Source organism: Canis lupus, chromosome 22 (assembly GCF_011100685.1).
Source record: "Canis lupus familiaris isolate Mischka breed German Shepherd chromosome 22, alternate assembly UU_Cfam_GSD_1.0, whole genome shotgun sequence".
NCBI classification, from domain to species: domain Eukaryota; kingdom Metazoa; phylum Chordata; class Mammalia; order Carnivora; family Canidae; genus Canis; species Canis lupus.
The window spans coordinates 24,264,583-24,289,418 of NC_049243.1; the positions used below are offsets into that span (position 1 = coordinate 24,264,583).

The window sequence follows — 24,836 nt, forward strand, 5'->3', positions numbered from 1 at the left end:
TCTTAAATTAATAAATCTTAGAGCCTCAAAAACTTTTCCTGAAAAATTTTCAGTTTATAATTTTTCCCTATAGTCAGTATTTTATTTATAGGAGATTATTTATTGGTTAGGTATTGGAAATCTATTTGAAAAGGTCAAAAGTTAAAATAATTGCTTTATTCTTTGTTCCATAAGTACTAAATTGTAAGATCTTTGTAGGTTTTATCTAAAAGAAGAACATGAAAATTTGGAAGCAGGGCCAGAGAAAGAGGAGGGAAAGCTCAAGGATATATTACTGAGATATATTCCTGAGATAAACTCTCTAAAACTAACTTCATTTATGACTGGTGGGTACTTTATACTGGTGGGTAGAAAGAACAAACCAGCTTTCTTCATTTTGTTTCTCAGTCTTTGCTTTTGGATTAAGAAGTGTGTATCTCACCCTTTCTGAAGTAGATTTAATGGAGAACAAGAATTACTAGTAGCCTCTGAAGATCTTATATTTATTTCACTGGTAGGAGAGATAGCACTGCATTTTGAACTGTTGGGGGAGTCTGTTCTTATGTTAGATACTTCAATTATCCCCTTTCTCCTTCAATCCATGCTCTGAGAGGTGACAGAATGGGTGATACTGGTGGAGAGGAAAGATTCAAACCAGCAAGTATCTGTTGCTCTGCAAGAATTTTCCATGAGCATCCATAATCTGCTGATTCATTTCTGCAATCCATTCCTGCATGCTGCTTGGTGTTAGAGATTTTGCTGCTGGAAAAGTAGCAGTCATGTCACTTAACATGACCTGTCTCTTGTTTGTTTAATTCCTGAAGTCCATCCCCTTGCTCTTCTCCCAGCCCAATATTATTCTGATGTGCCTGATAGCTGAATTCTGCATTGTCAACTCAGTAATTCATCCATGATGTCCTTTCTCTATATTGATGCCTCATTTGTTCTAAGCTATTCCCATCTTCCAGTATTGGGGGTTCTTCTGAGAAATTGGGGATTCTGGCTTGCTGAGTGAATGGGAACTGCAGAGGGGCTGCAAGAGATTAACAAAAGGATCCTGGGCTTTGTTCTCCAGATCTTCCCTCATGTGGGATTCTCCACCACTGAATGAAGAGGTAACTCTCTTTGTCTGAATTCTGATTGTCTGTGAGAATAGGTAAGGTCATCTCCTCTCACTTTTGTTGCTTCTCAATCATTTCCGTAGTTGGAGGAATTCGTGGATTAAGACAAGTTTGAACAGTCCTCCTTAATACATCTTGTAACGGAGATAATTCTAAATTGATCTTCTGCTTTGATGATGTTATTTGATCTGCCAGACTCAAATATATGCGCTGTAAAACTGTTGGGCAGATTCACACTATTGTTATCGGGCAGGGGAGCGGGGGGAGGTTGGCATGTGAGATAGTTTAACAGGCAAATCTTCCTATGGAAACTCAACCAGTTCTTCCTCTCTGAACATCAATGGCACAGAGACATTGGCATTTACAACAGAGCCCTCTAATTTATCTATAGTTTTCCTACTCATGGATCCCCTTTCTGATGCCTGACTTTCTTTGTTGCTATTTATTAAAGGACAGTTCTTCACGGCCTGTGTAATATAAGTTGCCCATCTGTTGTGACCATGTACTGCTGAAGTCTTGACTGGGTAACAGTATTTTCTTCTTTAAGAAGAGAAATTTTAGCTGTAAGCGCTCAGTGAGCTCTCCATGATCACCTAACACTTGTTCCAGTTGCTGCCTTGTCTCTACTTTATACAGTTGGAGCTCACTTTCTTTAAGGTACCAAACCAGGAAATAGAGGGAGCTCACCAGTGACAGAGTAAAGTCTATTGGACTGGCTACTCTGTAGTTGCTTGACTTCAGGTCCTGTCCACCATTTGTATTCTTCCGTTTAGTGTTCCACTTCATGTTTCATGTGTTTGAGGGCATCCAACCTGGATTTATTGCTATTTGGTAAGTCTGTGGAGCTGTGCCAGCTGCTAAGGTGTTTTTCTTCTGCTTGGAAGGAGCACACAAATCCAATTTTCCTTTCACTTTAACAACTGGTTTTGCTTCCTTGAGTTTAACACTTATCCCATAATATAGCTTGAATCTAGAGTCTCAGTAGATTCTTCAGACTGAAGCCTGGTGTGGATTTTCTTGACAGCATTGGTAGCATTCATAGACAGCTTTCTGTTCCCCTGATGGAAGGGACAGATGATGGAGCTCCTGGAGGGGTTTTTATTTGTGACTGTGTTGCTATTTTCTGCTGAATATCATCAGTCCACGGTTTATTAATTAACTCAGAATTATCTTCCTTTAGTTGGTGGAGAAACCTGGCTGCACTGCTCTTTGAGAGTTTAGAATTATCCAATTCATTCTAACTTTTTTCTGACTGGCTATTAACAGTTGCTGCTTCTTCATCATAATCTACTTCATTAAGAGCCTGAGGCTCCATGACAGATTCACTAAGAATGTTGTGGGTGACACGGTCTTGATTTGCCATGATGAGACCTTGAGAAGAATCAGGAGCCATTGTTATATTCAGAAATCCTGTGTGCCTACAAGAATCTAAGTTGATTCTAGTATATGTATAATGCCAGAAGATAGTTCTTCCTGGGTTTCCCTGAGTTTTCTTTTTTCTTTTTCTTTTTCTTTTTTCCTGTATACTTCAGGTCTTCATAGGAAAGGAATTACAAACATTTCACTCCCTGGACACATTTCAGGATAGTAAAAATTATTGTCTTCCTGAAGATTTGCTTACATTTCAGAGTAATAATGATAATAGATATACCATCCCCTGAGTAACATCTGATTAAAGTTCAGTGTAACAAACCAAGAGATCTTCCTCTCCTCAGATCATAAGACACTAACATTTTAGATTAAAATAGAGTCTTTTGACACAAAGAGATGGAAAAATATTCCATCCTCATGGATTGGAAGAATTAATATTGTGAAAATGTCAATGTTACCCAGAGCAATTTACACATTTAATGCAATCCCTATCAAAATACCATGGACTTTCTTCAGAGAGTTAGAACAAATTATTTTAAGATTTGTGTGGAATCAGAAAAGACCCCGAATAGCCAGGGGAATTTTAAAAAAGAAAACCATATCTGGGGGCATCACAATGCCAGATTTCAGGTTGTACTACAAAGCTGTGGTCATCAAGACAGTGTGGTACTGGCACAAAAACAGACACATAGATCAATGGAACAGAATAGAGAACCCAGAAGTGGACCCTGAACTTTATGGGCAACTAATATTCGATAAAGGAGGAAAGACTATCCATTGGAAGAAAGACAGTCTCTTCAATAAATGGTGCTGGGAAAATTGGACATCCACATGCAGAAGAATGAAACTAGACCACTCTCTTTCACCATACACAAAGATAAACCAAAATGGATGAAAGATCTAAATGTGAGACAAGATTCCATCAAAATCCTAGAGGAGAATACAGGCAACACCCTTTTTGAACTCGGCCACAGTAACTTCTTGCAAGATACATCCACGAAGGCAAAAGAAACAAAAGCAAAAATGAACTATTGGGACTTCATCAAGATAAGAAGCTTTTGCACAGCAAAGGATACAGTCAACAAAACTAAAAGACAGCCTACAGAATGGGAGAAGATATTTGCAAATGACATATCAGATAAAGGGCTAGTTTCCAAGATCTATAAAGAACTTATTAAACTCCACACCAAAGAAACAAACAATCCAATCATGAAATGGGCAAAAGACATGAAGAGAAATCTCACAGAGGAAGACATAGACATGACCAACAAGCACATGAGAAAATGCTCCACATCACTTGCCATCAGGGAAATACAAATCAAAACCACAATGAGATACCACCTCACACCAGTGAGAATGGGGAAAATTAACAAGGCAGGAAACCACAAATGTTGGAGAGGATGCGGAGAAAAGGGAACCCTCATACACTGTTGGTGGGAATGTGAACTGGTGCAGCCACTCTGGAAAACTGTGTGGAGGTTCCTCAAAGAGTTAAAAATAGACCTGCCCTGCGACCCAGCAATTGCACTGTTGGGGATTTACCCCAAAGATACAGATGCAATGAAACGCCGGGACACCTGCACCCCGATGTTTATAGCAGCAATGTCCACGATAGCCAAACTGTGGAAGGAGCCTCAGTGTCCAACGAAAGATGAATGGATAAAGAAGATGTGGTTTATGTATACAATGGAATATTACTCAGCCATTAGAAACGACAAATACCCACCATTTGCTTCAACGTGGATGGAACTGGAGGGTATTATGCTGAGTGAAGTAAGTCAATCGGAGAAGGACAAACATTATATGTTCTCATTCATTTGGGGAATATAAATAATAGTGAAAGGGAATATAAGGGAAGGGAGAAGAAATGTGTGGGAAATATCAGAAATGGAGACAGAACATGAGAGATTCCTAACTCTGGGAAACGAACTAGGGGTGGTGGAAGGGGAGGAGGGTGGGGGTGGGGGTGAATGGGTGACGGGCACTGAGGGGGGCACTTGATGGGATGAGCACTGGGTGTTATTCTGTATGTTGGTAAATTGAACACCAATAAAAAAATAAATTTATTATAAAAAATAAATAAATAAAATAGAGTCTTTTTTCACCACAGGGCTAATGGGGTATATGTATCAGCTTCCCAATATGAGCACTAAGTGATACAATTTTGGATCACCTGTCCTGTGATATGAATCCACTGTGTACCCAATAATACCTGATTCTCACTGTAGGCAATTGACTGATTGTTTATGTCCTCCTAAAATTCATTTGTTGAAAGCTAACACCAATGTGATTTAGGAGGCTGAGCCTTTGAGGGTGATTAGGTCATAAGGGTGGAGCCCTCATTAGTGAGGTTAGTGCCCTATAAAAGAGGCTTCAGAGAGCTCCCTCCCCACTTCCACCATGTGAAGACAAGGCAAGAAGATAGCTGTCTATGAACCAGGAAGTGGGCTCTCACCAGATGCCAAATCTGCTGGGGATCTTGGACTTCTCAGCTTCCAGAACTATGAGGAATAAATTTCTGCTATCTATAAGTGTGAGTTATACATGGCCTGTTTCTCTGCAATTTGATACTTCTGTCAGGATATGCATGAAATTACATAGATTAACTTATTAACTTACAAGTAGGATAAAGTCTCAGACCCTTCACACTTTCTGACTTAACATATGTTACATAAAATATCCTACATAAACAAACATAAGTACCTGTTTCTCAAAAAAGAATAACATCAGTCTCAATGATGTCCTTAGTGTTTAGATTTTTTTTCCCCTCAAGTTCTTGGTGTCTATGGCTTTTGGTTTATCATACTATTCAAAAAGCAAGCAAGCATCAATCGCTGTTTTATAAATCAACAAACTAATTAAGTTGAAAAAGCATAAACTACCACATGTATATAATAATCTGGCATATATGCAATGACTTCTGCCACATATTTGGGGATCCCACAGGTGGTTCCAATAGGGAGAGCATTCTTTCCACTGCTAATTTGGCACTACCCAATTGGAATTGAGTTTTGCTCAAATAAGTCATAAAATGTTTAATATACCTCAGTTTATCTTTTAACCATACAAACTTGTTAATTGTATTCCTCAGTTTAATAAAAAAACAAACATTTCTGTTGTGGGTTTGACTGTTTCCATAATTTGTATATCAGTTCTAACTTGTTCCCATTTTGGTAGGCAGGGGAATAGGTTTGCCCTTCTAAACAATAAATATTTCATTAAGAAGTGTCAGTGTCTTTTTGAACTGATAGAGAAAGACCTATAGAACTCTATTTTACTTTCAAAATTGCTATTATCTTCTACAAAGGAGCAGATACTGTCTGAACATAAGAAGAATATCAAAATAATGATGCCTATTTAAAAAATATTCTGGATTTATAAAGCCAAGAAGATATTATCACTTGAAACATCCAAGCAGAAACAGTATAGCTATCATCATTTAAAATGATGGACTAGATAATTTCAAAGGTTTCTTTCTACTCTAAGAACATATTTTATAATTGTGTCAGATAATCTTTCTGTTGCATCCATTCTGAAATTGTGCACAACACTGATTTCAAAGTATGTTTCTCTTTCAGTTCTCCCTATCTCAGTGAATGGTACCAATACCATTATGCTTCAACAGCTTAGAAACCCACGCATCACTCTTTTTACCTCTTACCTATAAATAGAATCCATCACTAATCCCTTTGATGGATACTCCAATTTATTCACATATGTTTCATCTTCACCATCACTAACCCCATGCAAGATACAATCATCTCTTACCTAAACTATTGAATTACTTCTGTCTGAACTACAAATGGAACTCAAGCCTCAAGGTCACAATGTGAGAAAATACATATTTAAAGCATTTATGCTAATCTTATGAAAATAAACACACTATAAATTCACATTTCTTTTAGTACATGTATATTTACATTATCTTATGTCCAATCCTCATAATGTAATCTAAATAGCGTCCTCCTCTAATATATCATATTCTAAGCTATCATTCATTCTTTCTTTCTTTCTTTGTTCTTGATCTGGGGCACTGGGGAAGAAAGAAGTTTTGGGAGGGAAGCAAAGAATTTTATGTGACTTGTTACCAAAAGTCCAAAAGAAGTCTAATCTTTATATATATTAAAATTAATGTGAATGTTCTGTTCTTCACAGCGGCTCATGTGGATTAGCAAATTACATTGATAAGGACTTTAGGCAACTGTGATTTCATAAATGTTATTAGGAAAAAAGTTCTCCAGATGGGTTTAAGTACTATCCTTTTGTATTAGTTCTTAAAAGGGCATATGTTATAAAAGTTCATCCTGAATTATCAGAAGTGACCATGAAATTTGCCATGCCAATACTTAATCCATCCCAGAAGTGATATTCTTTTGTCAAGTTTAAATGATACTAATATATATATACTCCTTTTGTCTCCTTAGTAAATGACACTATTGAGGATATGATTGTCCAGTGAAGTCAATGTCACTAACACAGTGAAATGTACTTTGTCACTCATATCTAATAGAGAAGGTCACTGAACTGTATTAAAATTAAATCTGCATTTTATTTCCTGGAATAGATAGAATATGAGCAGAAACTGAGCACTAGTAATTCCAATTTTGGGGAAAAATAGTTCTTTACTATTTCAAAAAGTTTTTGAGGGCAAAGAAACTTTAGATGGGATTTTTTTTTTTTTTAAGTAATGAATCAAATGCGTTATTGCTGGGAACTCTTTTAAACATTAAATTGTAAGAAATGGACGCATTCCTAGAAAGCCACAAACGACCAAAACTGGAACAGGAAGAAATAGAAAACCTTAACAGGCCAATAACCAGGGAGGAAATTGAAGCAGTCATCAAAAACCTCCCAAGACACAAGAGTCCAGGGCCAGATGGCTTCCCAGGGGAATTTTATCAAACGTTTAAAGAAGAAACCATACCTATCCTCCTAAAGCTGTTTGGAAAGATAGAAAGAGATGGAGTACTTCCAAATTCGTTCTATGAGGCCAGCATCACCCTAATTCCAAAACCAGACAAAGAGCCCACCAAAAAGGAGAATACAGACCAATATCCCTGATGAACATGGATGTAAAAATTCTCAACAAGATACTGGCCAATAGGATCCAACAGTACATTAAGAAAATTATTCACCATGACCAAGTAGGATTTATCCCTGGGACACAAGGCTGGTTCAACACCCGTAAAACAATCAATGTGATTCATCATATCAGCAAGAGAAAAACCAAGAACCATATGATCCTCTCATTAGATGCAGAGAAAGCATTTGACAAAATACAGCATCCATTTCTGATCAAAACTCTTCAGAGTGTAGGGATAGAGGGAACATTCCTCGACATCTAAAAAGCCATCTATGAAAAGCCCACAGCAAATATCATTCTCAATGGGGAAGCACTGGGAGCCTTTCCCCTAAGATCAGGAACAAGACAGGGATGTCCACTCTCACCACTGCTGTTCAACATAGTACTGGAAGTCCTAGCCTCAGCAATCAGACAACAAAAAGACATTAAAGGCATTCAAATTGGCAAAGAAGAAGTCAAACTCTCCCTCTTCGCCGATGACATGATACTCTACATAGAAAACCCAAAAGTCTCCACCCCAAGATTGCTAGAACTCATACAGCAATTCGGTAGCGTGGCAGGATACAAAATCAATGCCCAGAAATCAGTGGCATTTCTATACACTAACAATGAGACTGAAGAAAGAGAAATTAAGGAGTCAATCCCATTTACAATTGCACCCAAAAGCATAAGATACCTAGGAATAAACCTAACCAAAGATGTAAAGGATCTATACCCTCAAAACTATAGAACACTTCTGAAAGAAATTGAGGAAGACACAAAGAGATGGAAAAATATTCCATGCTCATGGATTGGCAGAATTAATATTGTGAAAATGTCAATGTTACCCAGGGCAATATACACGTTTAATGCAATCCCTATCAAAATACCATGGACTTTCTTCAGAAAGTTAGAACAAATTATTTTAAGATTTGTGTGGAATCAGAAAAGACCCCGAATAGCCAGGGGAATTTTAAAAAAGAAAACCATATCTGGGGGCATCACAATGCCAGATTTCAGGTTGTACTACAAAGCTGTGGTCATCAAGACAGTGTGGTACTGGCACAAAAACAGACACATAGATCATTGGAACAGAATAGAGAACCCAGAAGTGGACCCTGAACTTTATGGTCAACTAATATTCGATAAAGGAGGAAAGACTATCCATTGGAAGAAAGACAGTCTCTTCAATAAATGGTGCTGGGAAAATTGGACATCCACATGCAGAAGAATGCAACTAGACCACTCTCTTTCACCATACACAAGGATAAACTCAAAATGGATGAAAGATCTAAATGTGAGACAAGATTCCATCAAAATCCTAGAGAAAAACACAGGCAACACCCTTTTTGAACTCGGCCATAGTAACTTCTTGCAAGATACATCCATGAAGGCAAAAGAAACAAAAGCAAAAATGAACTATTGGGACTTCATCAAGATAAGAAGCTTTTGCGCAGCAAAGGATACAGTCAACAAAACTAAAAGACAGCCTACAGAATGGGAGAAGATATTTGCAAATGACATATCAGATAAAGGGCTAGTTTCCAAGATCTATAAAGAACTTATTAAACTCCACACCAAAGAAACAAACAATCCAATCATGAAATGGGCAAAAGACATGAAGAGAAATCTCACAGAGGAAGACATAGACATGGCCAACAAGCACATGAGAAAATGCTCCACATCACTTGCCATCAGGGAAATACAAATCAAAACCACAATGAGATACCACCTCACACCAGTGAGAATGGGGAAAATTAACAAGGCAGGAAACCACAAATGTTGGAGAGGATGCGGAGAAAAGGGAACCCTCTTACACTGTTGGTGGGAATGTGAACTGGTGCAGCCACTCTGGAAAACTGTGTGGAGGTTCCTCAAAGAGTTAATAATAGACCTGCCCTGCGACCCAGCAATTGCACTGTTGGGGATTTACCCCAAAGATACAGATGCAATGAAACGCCGGGACACCTGCACCCCAATGTTTATAGCAGCAATGTCCACGATAGCCAAACTGTGGAAGGAGCCTCGGTGTCCAACGAAAGATGAATGGATAAAGAAGATGTGGTTTATGTATACAATGGAATATTACTCAGCTATTAGAAATGACAAATACCCACCATTTGCTTCAACGTGGATGGAACTGGAGGGTATTATGCTGAGTGAAGTAAGTCAATCAGAGAAGGACAAACATTATATGTTCTCATTCATTTGGGGAATATAAATAATAGTGAAAGGGAATATAAGGGAAGGGAGAAGAAATGTGTGGGAAATATCAGAAAGGGAGACAGAACGTAAAGACTGCTAACTCTGGGAAACGAACTAGGGGTGGTAGAAGGGGAGGAGGGCGGGGGGTGGGGGTGAATGGGTGACGGGCACTGGGGGTTATTCTGTATGTTAGTAAATTGAACACCAATAAAAAATAAAAAAAATAAACATTAAATTGTACCTATGCAATAAGCTCAGGGGTATAGCTTGCAGTTTCTTCCCCCTTCCTGGCTTTTTTCTTTTTTCTTTTTCTTTTTCTTTTTTTTTTTTTTTTAGTTAGTCAAACTGCCCAGGATGAAGATTTTAAAGATTTCATCTCAAACACTCTTACATAGTTAAGTGTGGCCCTGTAACTAAATTTTGGCTAATAAGGTAAAGACAGAAGTGCTCTATGTCAGGTTCTTGGAATTTCAATAGCTCCCATCAGTGCTTTGTTGTTATTAGGTGTCTTTTCCTGGCTCCTGCTGCCTTTATACAGATAGGGTGACAGACTGTTAAAGCCCCCAGGTTCCCCAAATGGAAAACCAAGAGAGCCCAAGTATATGGACAATGGAATGGAGGGAGGCTGGGTATCTGCAGGCTCTGTGATAGAGTTGCTATATACCAAGCATGGGCCTGCATATCTTCAGATTTTATATATACTAGAAACAGACTCTTATCATCTCTGGTTTATAACACTTTGATTTCAGTGCTTTCACTAAAATCTAATCCCAGTAGATATAGTGACATTTCATGGAATAAAGATATTCAGGTTAATGTAATGTGATAAAAATTATTTGTTATAAGTCTTTAACAGTTTAAGTACAGAAACAAAATAAACATTCGAAACTTCTACAACAATTAGCATCCATGTGATGCTTTTATTGTATTTTGCAAAGATATTCATCTGTATTAGACAGGAAAAAAAATTAATTAGAGATCCTTATCACAGATAATTTGAGACCACTTAGGCAACATTTATTATGTGTACGTGTGTATGCATGTGTATGTAATTATTATTTCCATTCATGAATAAATATCTAATGGAAGACAGGCTTTGTCTGAGGAGCTTAAAATTGTTCAACAGGTATGAAGTCATTCTGTGTCTGCTCTTAGTTTCTATCAGCCCTGAAAGATAAGCAGGAAACCACTTTAGCTACTCCTGGAATTATACTTCCTGCACCAATCATGTACCAAAACCTAGATAGGAGAAGAGTCCCAAGTATCTGTGTGAGTCTTAAGACTCTAATAGAAATAGTAAGGGCATCCCCAGTGGCTCAGCAGGTTAGCGCCTCCTTCAGCCCAGGGCAGGATCCTGGAGACCCAGGATTGAGTCCCACGTCGGACTCCCTGCATGGAGCCTGCTTCTCCCTCTGCCTGTGTCTCTGCCTCTCTCTCATTCTGTGTCTCTCATGAATAAATAAGTAAAATCTTAAAAAAAAAAAAAAGGAGTAGTAAGAATATCTTGTGCTAACATCTTGGTCCTGGGGAATCATTGAAGTTCATGGTATGAGTTTATAATGATAGGTCCAACTGTAGAGAAATATCCGTCACTTAACAAGTTAACTTTGGTCAAAGAAAAGGTCAATATAAATGACAGACAGTTTTTCAGTAACCCAAATGGATAGAGTTCAAGGTAAAACATTTTTCTAGAAGATGTGAGATGTAATTGCTGAAAGGCAGAGACAGGAGGGTGGGGCAAGTGAGGGACAGGAGAGAAAGGGAAGGAGGGAGAGAGATAATGAGTAAGAATGAAAGTTATTATATTCTCTATAGCTTCTACAAGTGTATGGTGATAGTGCAATTTCATACTAGGAAGAAGTTTAAATAGGCAATGGCTAATTTATGAAATTGTTGTATCATACCATAGCAAAGAGGGAAATAAAACTTAAGTATAATAATCACCATTCTTCTACAAAAAAATATTATTCCCCCCCTCCTCAAATAGTCTTTACAAAAAAGAAAAGCAGGTGATGAAGGCTTCACAAATCACAGAATGTTCTTATTTTTTGTCTTCATGATTTTCCAGACAATGTGCAATTCATTTCAATTTTCTTCTTTTATTTATTGCTCAATTTTGTTTTTTTTTCTTATTTGCTATTGAAGGTTGCTTTATAAAGTCTATCAAATATGCAATTTACTGGGAATTCCAGCCTATGGTTTTACTGCCGACTACGAACAATACAGACAAGAAAAAAAAGAGAGAGAGAGAGAAACAGTTTTATTATTAGCTACCGCCACTTAAAGATAAACCATGGCTCAGTTATTAAGGAGAATTGGATGTCTTTTCCAATCAGATATGGAAGAATGTAATTCTTTTTTAAAAATTTTTTTTATTAGAGTTCAATTTGCCAACATTTAGCATAACACCCAGTGCTCATCCTGCCAAGTGCCCCCCCTTAGTGCCCATCACCCAGTCACTCCAACACCCCGCTCACCTCCCTTTCCACTACCCCTTGTTTGTTTCCCAGAGTTAGCTGTCTCTCATGTTTTATCACCCTCACTGATATTTTCACTCATTTTCTCTCCTTTCCCTTTATTCCCTTTCACTAATTTTTATATCCCCCAAATGAATGAGACCATATAATGTCCTTTTCCGATTGACTTACTTCACTCAGCATAATATCCTCCAGTTCCATCCACATTGAAGCAAATGGTGGGTATCTGTCATTTCTAATGGCTGAGTAATATTCCATTGTATACATAGACTACATCTTCTTTATCCCTCTTTCAATGGACACTGAGGCTCCTTCCACAGTTTGGCTATTGTGGACATTGATAGAATACTCCCAGCCAAGATGGATTTAATTGTGCAGAATTGATATATATGTATGTTCCAGTTACTAATTTAAAGTGTATAGAATATTTTAATATATAATTTTTGTAAAGAACTGGGATTTTTATACTACAGTATTTGTAATTAATGTGTGGACCTTGCTGCTATAAACATTGGGGTGCAGGTGTCCTGGCGTTTCATTGCATCTGTATCTTTGGGGTAAATCCCCAACAGTGCAATTGCTGAGTCATAGGGCACATCCATTTTTAACTCTGAGGAACCTCCACACAGTTTTCCAGAGTGGCTGTACCAGTTCACATTCCCACCAACAGTGCAAGAGGGTTCCCCTTTCTCCGCATCCTCTCCAACTTTGGTTGTTTTGTGTCTTATTATCACCAGAATGTAATTCTTGAGGGTAAATAATATTTAAGTAAGAAAGGTATAAATATAATTAAATTACAGTTCTCAGAACATGGAAAACAGTGATGTTTCTCATATAAACAAAAACAGTAGTGATATACTGTACCTGAGATATGTATGTATGTATATGTATTTATTTATTAGAGAGAGAGAGAGTGAGAGGTAGAGGCAGAGGGAGAAAGAAGCAACTTCCTTCTGAGCAGGGAGCCAGCACAATCTCAATTCCTGAGATCATGACCTGAAACAAAGGCAGACACTTAATCAACTGAAGCACCCAGGTGCCCCATACCTGAGATACTTTTAAAAGGAGTAAAGAGAAATAAAATTCGGTTAAAATTAAATAAATAATATAATTGGAATAATTGAATGTGTCTAATACAGGTAATGACTAATCTTTATTATGTACTTATTTTCTTTCAGATATTGTCTTAAATCATATGAAAGATTAATAACCCCATTTCACAGATAGAAGCTTACTCCTATTTTATATGGCTCTCTAGTCAATAAGTTCATATTGGAACAGGGGGAAAAAAGGAAGGAAAAAAAAAGCAAAACTATATAGTAAATAGTAAATAATAAAATAATAATAAACCAGCAACAATAACAAGAAAATATATTTTAAAGAACCAGAAATGAAAATGTAGAGAAGGAAAAGTTTTCCCTTTATCCTCTAGGGTCCCTGGATGAATCTAAAAATTAAATTGGTGAAGATAGATTAACAGGAGAAAAGCATACAAATTTTATTTAATATAAAGTTTTACATGGCATGGGAGCCTTCCTAAGGAAGGCTTAAACCTATGTACTTTTACGCTAGGTTTTGTGTACCAAAGAAACACTATGTACTTTAAAGATAGGTTTGATGAAGAGTAGATAGCTGTGAAGGAATATGATAAGTTGAGGAGTGTGAGGTCATTGTAGTAAACCAGGGGAACTGGTTTACTAGCGAACTTTCTAGCACATTCAGTCTGTTTATTGAGATTCTTCATGGTGGACTTTGTCTTCAAAGATAACGATACTCTTTTCTTCTGGGTATGAGGAAGGCACCTCTCATTTGAGGGTTTTATGACCTGTTTCAGAAGGACAAGGGGCTGGGAGAGAAGGTCCGTGTTGCCTTCCTGCATCTGCCATATTCTCAAATTCCTTCAACTTAAAATATTCAATGTGTGAAGGTGCTATATCTTGGGGTAATGTGTCATGAACCTTTTCAAAATCTACATTTATGCTAATGTTAGGTAGATTTTGAATACTGGGAGATGTGACATTGGAGATTTTTTTTTTTTTTTTAACTGAAATACAGCTACAATGTTGGCAGGTATTACCACTTCAAAAACTCTCAGGCAATCACTATACATTTCTATAAAAGAACTTGAGGAATCTGAGAGGATTATCAGTTTCCTTATAAACATTATACAACTAATTTATATTTTAACAAACTGAAAAAATATTTTTTAAAGATTTTATTCATGAGAGACACAGAGAGAGAGAGGCAGAGACATAGGCAGAGAGAGAGAAGTAGGCTCCCTGTAGGGAGCCTGATGCAGGACTCTATCCTAGGACTCTAAGATCACTACCTGAGCCAAAGGCAGATCATCAACCACTGAACCACCCAGATGCCCCTAACAAACTGAAAATATTGACAGTCTGCACCACTGTTAAATACAAACATGGCATTTGTAACAGGGATCTCGAGCTTGCTATCCCTTTTGAAGAGTACCCTAAGAAACATCAGGATGACATCAGAAATAAAGGAAAAGAACTTAGAAAACTTACGGTATTCAAAAGGAGAAAATTTGAAAAATAAAACTGTAACTAGTCTGTAAACATAGCTGTTTCCAAAAGACTGCTGTTGGAGTTTAAAATAGAAGAGCTCATTAAATGCCTAATAATTTAGGGCAATCATTTTGACATTTTAATCTTTTTTTTTCTCTATGATATTAAAATAAGAGATTTGAATAGAAGAAATCTTGTGAGTTCAGTACAGGAAGGAAGACTATAAGCAAATTAATTTAATTTGCTTGTTAATTAGTTAATTAAGAAAATGTTAGAAATGGGCTTTCACTGGTCAAGTTGTATATATTTAAATTTTGTGAATTACCTAAATATTTTAAAGATGATGCCCACCCTTGCAAAAAAAGAAAAAAAAATCTATCAGACCTGTGGAGTATACCTTAAAGATAATTTATGAGCTTTGATGCTTATGATCCTGTGTTCATCCATTGGTATAGTAATAGTTCTGGTTTTCTGATGCTGACTATAAATGTACTGCATCCCTGTGTCTGGAAGCTTAACTTACCTATTCCAGTTAACCTTTTGTCCACTCAGGAGATTTAGGATTGTCTTTAAATTGTTTAACATTGAATAATATTAATATTGAATAAATAAGGGACTAACAATGTTGAATTTATCTGAGCTCTCTTTTCCTGGAAAGCTTGTCAAGAGATCCTCCCCTTCCCTTTTGTGTTCTGAGAAATGGTTAACTGCGAAAGAGTGACTTTTTTGGCATATTCCAAGAATTAAACACCTCAAGCCTTCAAGTAGGACTCACTGTCATCCTTCTTCATAACCCCCTTGTTTCCACGATTATGAACCCAACTTTTCCTCCCTAGTCTTTTAAAACGTCTTCATTAATGAACATTCCTTCTATTACAACAGTCTGAATAAAATCATCTATATAATCTATGTAATTTGGTCTTTTGCAAGACTGTTTTGATTGATAAAGTGAGTAGAATGTGGTAAATGGAAATTAGGAAGGAAAAAAAAGGAAATTAGGAAGGGTATGAATATGACAGGAAGAGATAATTTTTGTGTATTTATAACTATATTGTAATTTTTGACAATTTTCTTTTTTCTCTGTGAGTTAGGAAGTTTTTCCTTTTTTCCCTAACCCTACTACAAACAGGATTGCTTTCATAATATATGAAATTACTTGATGATCTAGTTATTTACTTAGTTTATATTTTTTAAATGTTTTTTGTTTTTTTCTGATTTAGAGCTAGTGCTGATATTAACCTGGGTTTTGTTAATGGGTGTACATTTCTCAGAGAAAATAAATAAACTTTATGAAAAAATGTATTTATATAATTGCTTCCCTTAAAATGGTTGCCTAGTAGTAAATAATCATTCTTTTGATTTTCTCTGTAAACATTTACCATGCATAGCTGTTATCACAGTTCAAGGGCTTTTTGTTTTGTTTTGTTTTGTTTTTGTGTTTGTTTTGTTTTAGAGAGGGAGAGAAAGAGATGGACATGGTCAGAGGGAGAGAGAGAAAGAATCTTAAGCAGGCTCCATGCCCAACATGGAGCCCAACACAGGCTCAGTCTCATAATCCTGAGATCATGACCTGAGCCAAAATTCAGAGGTGGACACTTAACCAACTGAGGCCACCCAGGCACCCTCAAGGGCCTTTTATTTGTTTTGTTTTGTTTTGTTTTGTTAATCTTTATCAATGATTTGTTAAGGGTTAGGCATTGGGCTAAGTGGTTTAAATAATTTTCATAATCCTCTCAATATACTTACCAGGAGGAAAGTCAGGAACAAAGAAGGTAGGTAGTTTGCCCTACTCACATAACGGGGAAAAGACAGAGCCTAGATACAACCCGTGTGATCCAAACCCAAAATATAACCTCTTAACCACTTAGAATTCTTTCAGAAGTTTAAGGAAATGTTTTGTATATTATTGAATATTACAAATATAAGACAAAAATATGCATCAATTAAACTGTAAAATGAAGTTCATTCAGAAATTCTTGCTATTTGGATTCTTACCATAATTTATAGTTCTAAAGAAAGAAAAGTCGATTGATAAATACATATGATTCTTTTCCTCACACAAGAGAGAAAGGCACCCTATAATTTTCCAAATTAAAGCTACTTAGCATTGTTAACATAGGAATTCAAGATTAGTTGGTTTGCATTTCCTAAGGATTCAGCAGAAGACAGTTTGGGATTTATTTCTGAGCTCCTGAAGAAAGTACCAACAGAAATACCCTCCTCCTACCTAGATTTAGCAGTTGTAGGTATGCAGGGGACAAGTGGGAAGTGGTTAGAGAAAAAACATAATTGCTTTCTACACCTCACTTCAAGACTACTTCAGATTCCTCCTCCTGACTTTTCTGTCCTTACAAATAAGAGTTTCTTAGGTAAATCCTTGTTCATCTCCCCAAGCAATTTGATATTCCCTGATCAACTTCCTTTACATCTGGTACTTAAATCTATCATATCACTTATTCTAGGTATTATTTGCTTCTGAGTGTCTTTATTCTCACTGTTCTGATATAAAGAACCATTTGTTGTTTAAAATTATGCCTCCAACACCAATTTGGATTCCTGACATTATACAAGGTTTTTAGTGAATATTCGACAAATGAATATATTGCATTATGAACATACTACATTTAACTTATTTTCTCCCTATAAATTAGAGAACCATTTATTCATTTTAACCTAGATCTATAATTTCTATATGCTTACATAATTCAAGTCAATTGAAGAACTGAAAATTTTCTAAAAATTGATTGTTTTGATTGGTGTTCTGTTTAAATTAATAGCATAATGTATGAATAGTAGCTTTAGTCCAAAAAATTTTTCAAACACTAAAATAATGTATTTTATAATCATAGATCTGATTAATTCTGATTGTGAATGTAGATCTAGAAATGTGATATATTTATTAAAGAAATATACTTCTATATTCTAAACTATTTGACAATCAACAAACACATAGAATATTAGACTGGCATCAAAGCATAAACATTTTGTTGACTGGTTAATCTGCTTCTCTGTTACTACTCTTCCAGTGAGTGGGTAGATGCTTTTGAATTCCTAGGATTTAGAAAAATTAATGTAGAGTATTTTATGTTAAAATAAGACACCTTTTTGACTCTGAAAGCACCTTTGCTTTCCTTTTACTACATTCTTTGGTATTACTTTGCTAGTTCAATTCAGTAGTGAAGCTTTTAGTCTCCATGGTTACTTTTGCAAATATAATTTGGTGAGAAGATCAGAGTAAAAATCAATCAAGGTAGTGCTTGGACGTGCAATTTAACAACCTTTCCTAATGTGTACACTTCATAGCCTATTTTTTATACTCCTTTAGGAATTTTCTTAATTTTTTAATTGACATCAAACTAGCTTTAATATAATCCCCTTTTCAAACATTTAGATTAAAAATAAATTCCCTGTGAGCATCTTCTATACCAGTTAAAATCTAAATATGCCATTTGTATCAGCCAATTATCATACTTCATTTATATCTGGTAATAAAAATGAGGGAAAGGAACAGGTTTTGAACATTTGGAGAAATATAGGCATTTAAGTATGTATTATTTTTAAAAGGACTTAAGCAATTTTGTTTATGGGCGTGAGGCATAAAGGATATGACAGTTGTGAATTTCTACATAGTCAACTGTCTGAATTATTACTGAGAAATATATTTATTCAAATTTATGTTCAAATATTTTAACCAACAAAGGTGATTGGTCCTAAGATAGGGAAAAATGCAGTAGAATAGAAATACACTTACATTACACAAAGATATCAAGTTATAGTCACTATAATATTTTCTATATAGAATAAGAACACTTTACATTTTTTATTGTAGGTAATCTAGTATCCACAAGTTAGGTAATTTGAGTCAATGTGAGCAAATACTTATTTTCTCATAAATAGTATTTAATAAAATGAATTGTCATAGCTGTGCTATGTAATTCTATTCCTAATTCTATAATGGATAGAGTATAATTCTGAAAACTGTTATTTTGAATATTGAAGTAATGATGAATTAGTAATACATATGAAAGTATTTTATAAACATAAACAGTACTTTTGTTTTTGAGTGAGTGTGCTTTGTATTTGAAAAATACTATTAGTGGTTGTTCATAGAATAAATACCAACTTTTAAAAATAATTATTGTCAACAAACAATATTTTCCATGCATTTCTAAATTGAACTTTCAAAGTCTTAGTGATTTATTTATAAATCTATGAAATAGTAACAGGGGGCCCTTGATTAATGTGTGCTTATATAAATTTAAGCATATTAAATTCCCTAAATGATCAGTCCCATTTTCAGCTTATTTAAATTCACTCACCCATTTTAATCTACATTCATAAAAATAACAATGCTTGTGTTTTAAGTTTGTGAAATACTTATCCTTAGAAAACTTTAGAACATTAGTCAACTCTAATACATTTATTAAAATAATAAATTCAAAAAAAAAATAAATTCAGTGGTTTAATTTTTAATATTAAAATGTTTATAAACTTTGTCACATTTTCTTTTACCCTTCCATATAAAATTTAAAATCTAAAATCAGTATTACTTCTTACTTAATAGGATCTTAAGTCAATTGTGATGAATTTCTAACACATTAAAATTTATAAATACTGTTAAATTAGTTAAACAAGGAGTCCATTAGACTGAGGTTTTAATACGGTGGTGGCCTACATAAGCAAATCAAAATATAGCCTGTAATGCCTGTAGGTTGTGAAATCCCAAACAGCCAACAAAGCTTTAAGTTATAGCCAATCAAGTAATTTCCTCCATTTCTGCACCTTTATGTAAGTCTTTCCCCTAGCTCCCTTAGGTGGAGTGCTTTTGATACGGAAGAGCTTGGTTTTGTCTCATGGAGTCAAAAAATGATAGAGGTTTTTTAAGCAGAGATACAGAGAAAGCTCTCAAAAGTGAGAGGGGTCCCAAAAGGGTTGCCACTAAGGGCTTTCATGGTCTGTCTTTTATAGGAAACTGACCAGGGAACTTGGTAAATTTCTTGTTAATATCAGAGTGGATATTTAGAACAAACATGCTGGACTATGTAAATCTATCATACTAACAAGATGTTTTTGAATCTCCTCCATAATATTTCTCTGTATCTGGGATTTCTGAGTCTACTCAGGTAGCCCATGGCCTTGAGATTCTTGTGCCATCTTGGTTTGAGCAAGGACTATTGATAACACCTAATGATGTATTTCTTTGTGATCTGATGAGTTTCTGTGATTCTTTAGTAGCCATTAAAGGGGGATACTCCCTACCATTTTGGAGCTAGGGAGCCAGGTTGTTTTTACTAACTTATCTCTGTTTTCTTGGGATGGATAGGAGCCTGACTTTGGGGGCTTTCGGTGTCCTTAGGATTTATGGGACCCCACAGATTCCTGGGAACCTGATCTGGGCCTTTTCCCTTATCATTCCCTGCCTAACCCTGTCTACCCCTAACTAGTTCCTATATCACTTTAACCATTTCCACTTTGGCCCTGCCACAATGGCATCTATTTTTGTTTAGTTAACACTAAAATGTTTAATATGCCTCAGTTTATCCTTTAACAATACAAACATTTTAATTTTATCTCTTTAATGTAAAAGGCATTGCTGCTGTGGGTTTGATTATCTCTATCATCAATAGAAGAATTCTACATCTTATTTTGAAATCACAAGTTCCTCAGTAGGCAGAGGAATAGGTTTGCCCTTCTAAGCAAACTGGGGATTAGTTCCCAAGCAAACTAAAATTACCATTTCAAGATAATTGGTGTCAGTAAGAATCACTCTGATACTAAGCCAGAAATTTGTCTACATGAAACTAGGGACCACTCTCCTTTCCAGTCTTTAGTAAGACTGAGACAGATTATAAAATAATAGGCATAATATAATCATGTGATCTACTTTCTCTTGTTTCTTCCTTTGTAAAAATTCCAGCCTCTCATAATTGGAACTCTCTGCTTATCATATACCTCATTTCACCTAGCTAACTACTATTTGTCTGCTGGGTTTTAGGAGTAATTTAATAAATAACACCCTTTCTCATCTTCACTCATATACAGAATTTAAGAAACAAAACAACCAAGCAAAGGGAAAAAAAGAGAGAGAAAGATCAAGAAACAGACTCTTAATTATAGAGAACAAACTGATGGTTACCAGAAAGGAGGGGGTAGAGCAATATGGACGAGAATGGGGGATGTGTTAAAAAGTTAATAGGGGGGGATCCCTGGGTGGCTCAGTGGTTTGGCGCCTGCCTTTGGCCCGGGCCCGATCCTGGAGTCCCAGGATCGAGTCCCACGTCGGGCTCCCGGCATGGAGCCTGCTTCTCCCTCCTCCTGTGTCTCTGCCTCTCTCTCTCTCTCTATGTCTATCATGAATAAATAAATAAATCTTTAAAAAAAAAGTTAATAGGGATTCAGGAATGCACATGTCATGATGAGCACCAGGTGATGTATGGAAATCCACCTAGAACTAATGTGTATTGTATATTGATGTATATTGTAAACCTAGAACTAATATAACACTCTATATGAACTAACTGCTTTTTTAAAAAAATATTTACTTCAGATGGACTTAAAAAAACCCAAACACGGGATCCCTTGGTGGCACAGCGGTTGGGCGCCTGCCTTTGGCCCAGGGCGAGATCCTGGAGACCCGGGATCGAATCCCACGTCGGGCTCCCGGTGCATGGAGCCTGCTTCTGTTTCTGTCTGTGTCTCTGCCTCTCTCTCTCTTTGTGTGTGACTATCATAAATAAATAAAAGTTAAAAAAAAAACACTTAGATATGAAAATAAATGATCATAAGAAAAAAGAAAAGAAAATATGTGATAATGAATTGTTTGGCTATATATAAGAGTGGGGTATCTTTCAGTCTGTACAGTCTTATGTTGCCTATGATGTATATCACATCCTGATTTCATGATTATTCTATAAGAAATTTTTTTTTTCTTACTACCTTTGTGGGGAGATTTTCTGGGTTTAGAACATTTTTGCTTGTTTTTATTTGTTTGTTTTAGTTTATTTTCCCAACATTATCACTCATCTGCCACATTATCACTAGGTTCACTATCGTTTAGAGGAGATATGGATAGTACCAAAGACCAGAAATGTCTTGGGAAAAAAAAAATATATTTCTTCATGTACCAGTGAAGTAGGGAAGAATTATTCTTTTAACATCATCCTTAAAGATTCAGGCATCACATCCACAAAATAAAGTTAGATATCCCTCAGATATATAGCATAGATCCTGAAAGTATCCTGAAGAGATTTTTCTCAACATTATTGAAATATGATGAAATCATGTATTTATTTGTCTTTCATGTCTGTGAGCTACATAGGGGAAAGTAATGTGTACTGAGTCCAGTGCCTGCACCTGTAGAGTTTGATACTTGGTCATGGAAATAATAAGCAAATAAAATAAATGATTTCATTTTCACAATGCGTTTTTCATATATTCTGAATACATAAATATTTTTGTGTGTAGTAACTTGTGTTACTTTTCATTTATTTTCAAGCATAAGAAAGTTAAATATCAATAAAATTTCAATTACTAAAAGTCACAAATCTAAGCATGATAAATTGAAAATATTCCAGTTATATCCATGTATATAATATATAAATGCATATGTTTCTGAATTCAAATCTGTATATATAAAGTATCTAATTATTGTGACTATCAAATTATAGAAACTTAATGCAAAAACAATATACAAAATTTATATAGTCACAAAATAACAATTTTCCATATAAGACAACCATGGGAAAAAAAAAATGGGATGCCTGGGTGGCTCAGCGGTTAAGCATCTGCCTTCACGCTCAAGGCATGATCCTGGAGTCCCAGGATCGAGTCCCACCTCAGACTCCCTGCATGGAGCCTGCTTCCCCTTCCACCTAGATCTCTGTCTCTGTCTCTCTCTGTGTGTGTGTGTCTTTCATGAATAAATAAAGTCTTAAAAAAAAAAAAGAAATCATGGTCCATAAAATGATACAGTTCAGTGTCTTTTCAAATTATCTAGTAGGGTAATAGTGGGATATATTTATAGGAAGAAGTCCTGTTAAACCTTTATAGGAAACAAATTAATAAAGTTGCCTATAGGGGAGGAAAAATAATTTTTCCTCTACCCTTCTAGGATCTTGGCTGAGACTCCCCTGTAGTAAAAGAGATTAATGGGAGAAAAACAAACCAAAGTTTAATAACATGTACACTTCCTGTACATATGGGCGATACCCAGGAAAACTAACTCTCCAATATGGCCCAAGGCACCACCTTAAATACCTTCACCAACAAAAGATAAAAGGAGATGTTGGGAGTGGGGGCCAGTTTTGGGAGGCTGTCAAGAAAAGCACAGTAAATAAGGGTAAGCTTGTTAGGCAGATTTAAGTTGTTGCCTTCTTCATTAAATTTCTAGAGCTTTAGTCCTCCTCCTCTTCCAGTTACAGAGATGGAAACATTCTTACAAACAGAGATTTTCCATATAAATGTAAGTGTTCCTTAGGAAAAGGTATCTAATACACAGTTTTCAGAGCTATTCCTCTATCTGCTGTTTCTTAAAAAACAAGCAGCTCAAGATAATCCTTATGCCAAAGAGGCATATTTTGGGGTGACAAATTCTGTTCACCTTCATGCCTAAAAGATTAATTTAAATTATCATTTCTCTAATTATTTATACTTAATTTTCATCTCTTTTGAAATTCTAAAAACACTATATACAGGTTTAACAAGTGACATGGACATGTTTAAAAGAATTGCCCAAAGCTGCAAAATCTTAAATATTTTATAAACATTTTAATATAGAAATATAAGACCATAGATATTTAAATATTAAATTTTTGCCTATATTTAAATGTTAATTTTTTAGAGTTGTTATCACAGGTTTTAGCTGTTGCAAATTTTTATTTAGTGCATAGACTTGCTGGTTTGTTCAAACCATACATAATGTAATTAATAATTTAAACTTCTTATACTCTTTGGGTAGCCAATATTTTTCAGGAGATTGCACTAATGCTTCTGTTCTTATTCAGTCTCTTGTTCCAGTATGCAGGGGAAACTAACAAACCTCACCTTTTTAATTTTATTTTAACTATAAGATTGATTGTGTTTTATTTGTTTTTAATGTACAACATAAAAAAATCAGTATTACAATGTTTGGAGATTGGATGTGAATGCACACTTTATAAATAATTTTGACCATATTATATATTCCTGTTCTCATTAATAGTCATTATTAAAGTGGAAAATATTTGGAAGATATTCTAAGATTTCATAGTGCTATTTGTAAAAATAAGTTATACTCCAGGGATATCAGTGTAATAAAAATACTGAACAATATCTTGGAAACTGGCCGCCTTGATGCTATTTTCTCTAATTTATTTAAATAGGCCTTATTCATTAAAGAGCCAAATAGTGAATCCTGTTTTTAGCAGAAGTTTTACTTCAAATGGAGATCTTTAGCATAGCTGAATTATCACTGAGAGAACCAAATTTCAAAAATCCTGGATTAGAATCATGGCAGGGTATATAGTAAGTGCAGGGACTTATTTAGATGTGACCTTGAAGGACAATTTCCTTCTCAGCAAATTGGCACAATGATATCCATTCACCCTATCTCATATAGGCTTACAATTCATTGTCCAAAGTGCTCTTCAGTGTCATCATTTGGTCAGTTGATGTACCAATATAAGCAGTAGTGGTAGGCTAATATGATCTACATATAGATTTGGCTGAATGCAGCAAATTTGTTTCAGGTAAATTCCTAATTTTAAAAATTCGTTGATACTTCCTCCTATCTTTTACTTCTTGTGACATAATTTTTCTGACATAAAATGTGACTAATAAATGTGATCACATGTATATATTGGGAAAATTTAGATTTCCTAGTATTTCTTTGATACAAACTATTGATATTTTCCTTGGTTATTAGATTTCAAACATTTTCCTCCATCCAACAATAAAAATCAGTTCCATAGTTTACACTGAATCAAAAGAGGAATTTTCTTACCTTTTCTAATTACTGTACAATTATCAGCACTCATTATGGGATGTGTGTCTTGTAAGAATTATTGTTAACTGCCTCAAATGAGTGACTACAGAAGAAAGCAATTATCTAAAGACT

General features: G+C 35.4%; 1 pseudogene; it reads right to left on the reverse strand.

Moving 5' to 3' along the window:
- Positions 1 to 313: 313 nt before the first annotated feature.
- LOC100688693 lies at positions 314 to 13,959 on the reverse strand (annotated as a pseudogene).
- Between the last annotated feature and the right edge of the window lie 10,877 nt (positions 13,960 to 24,836).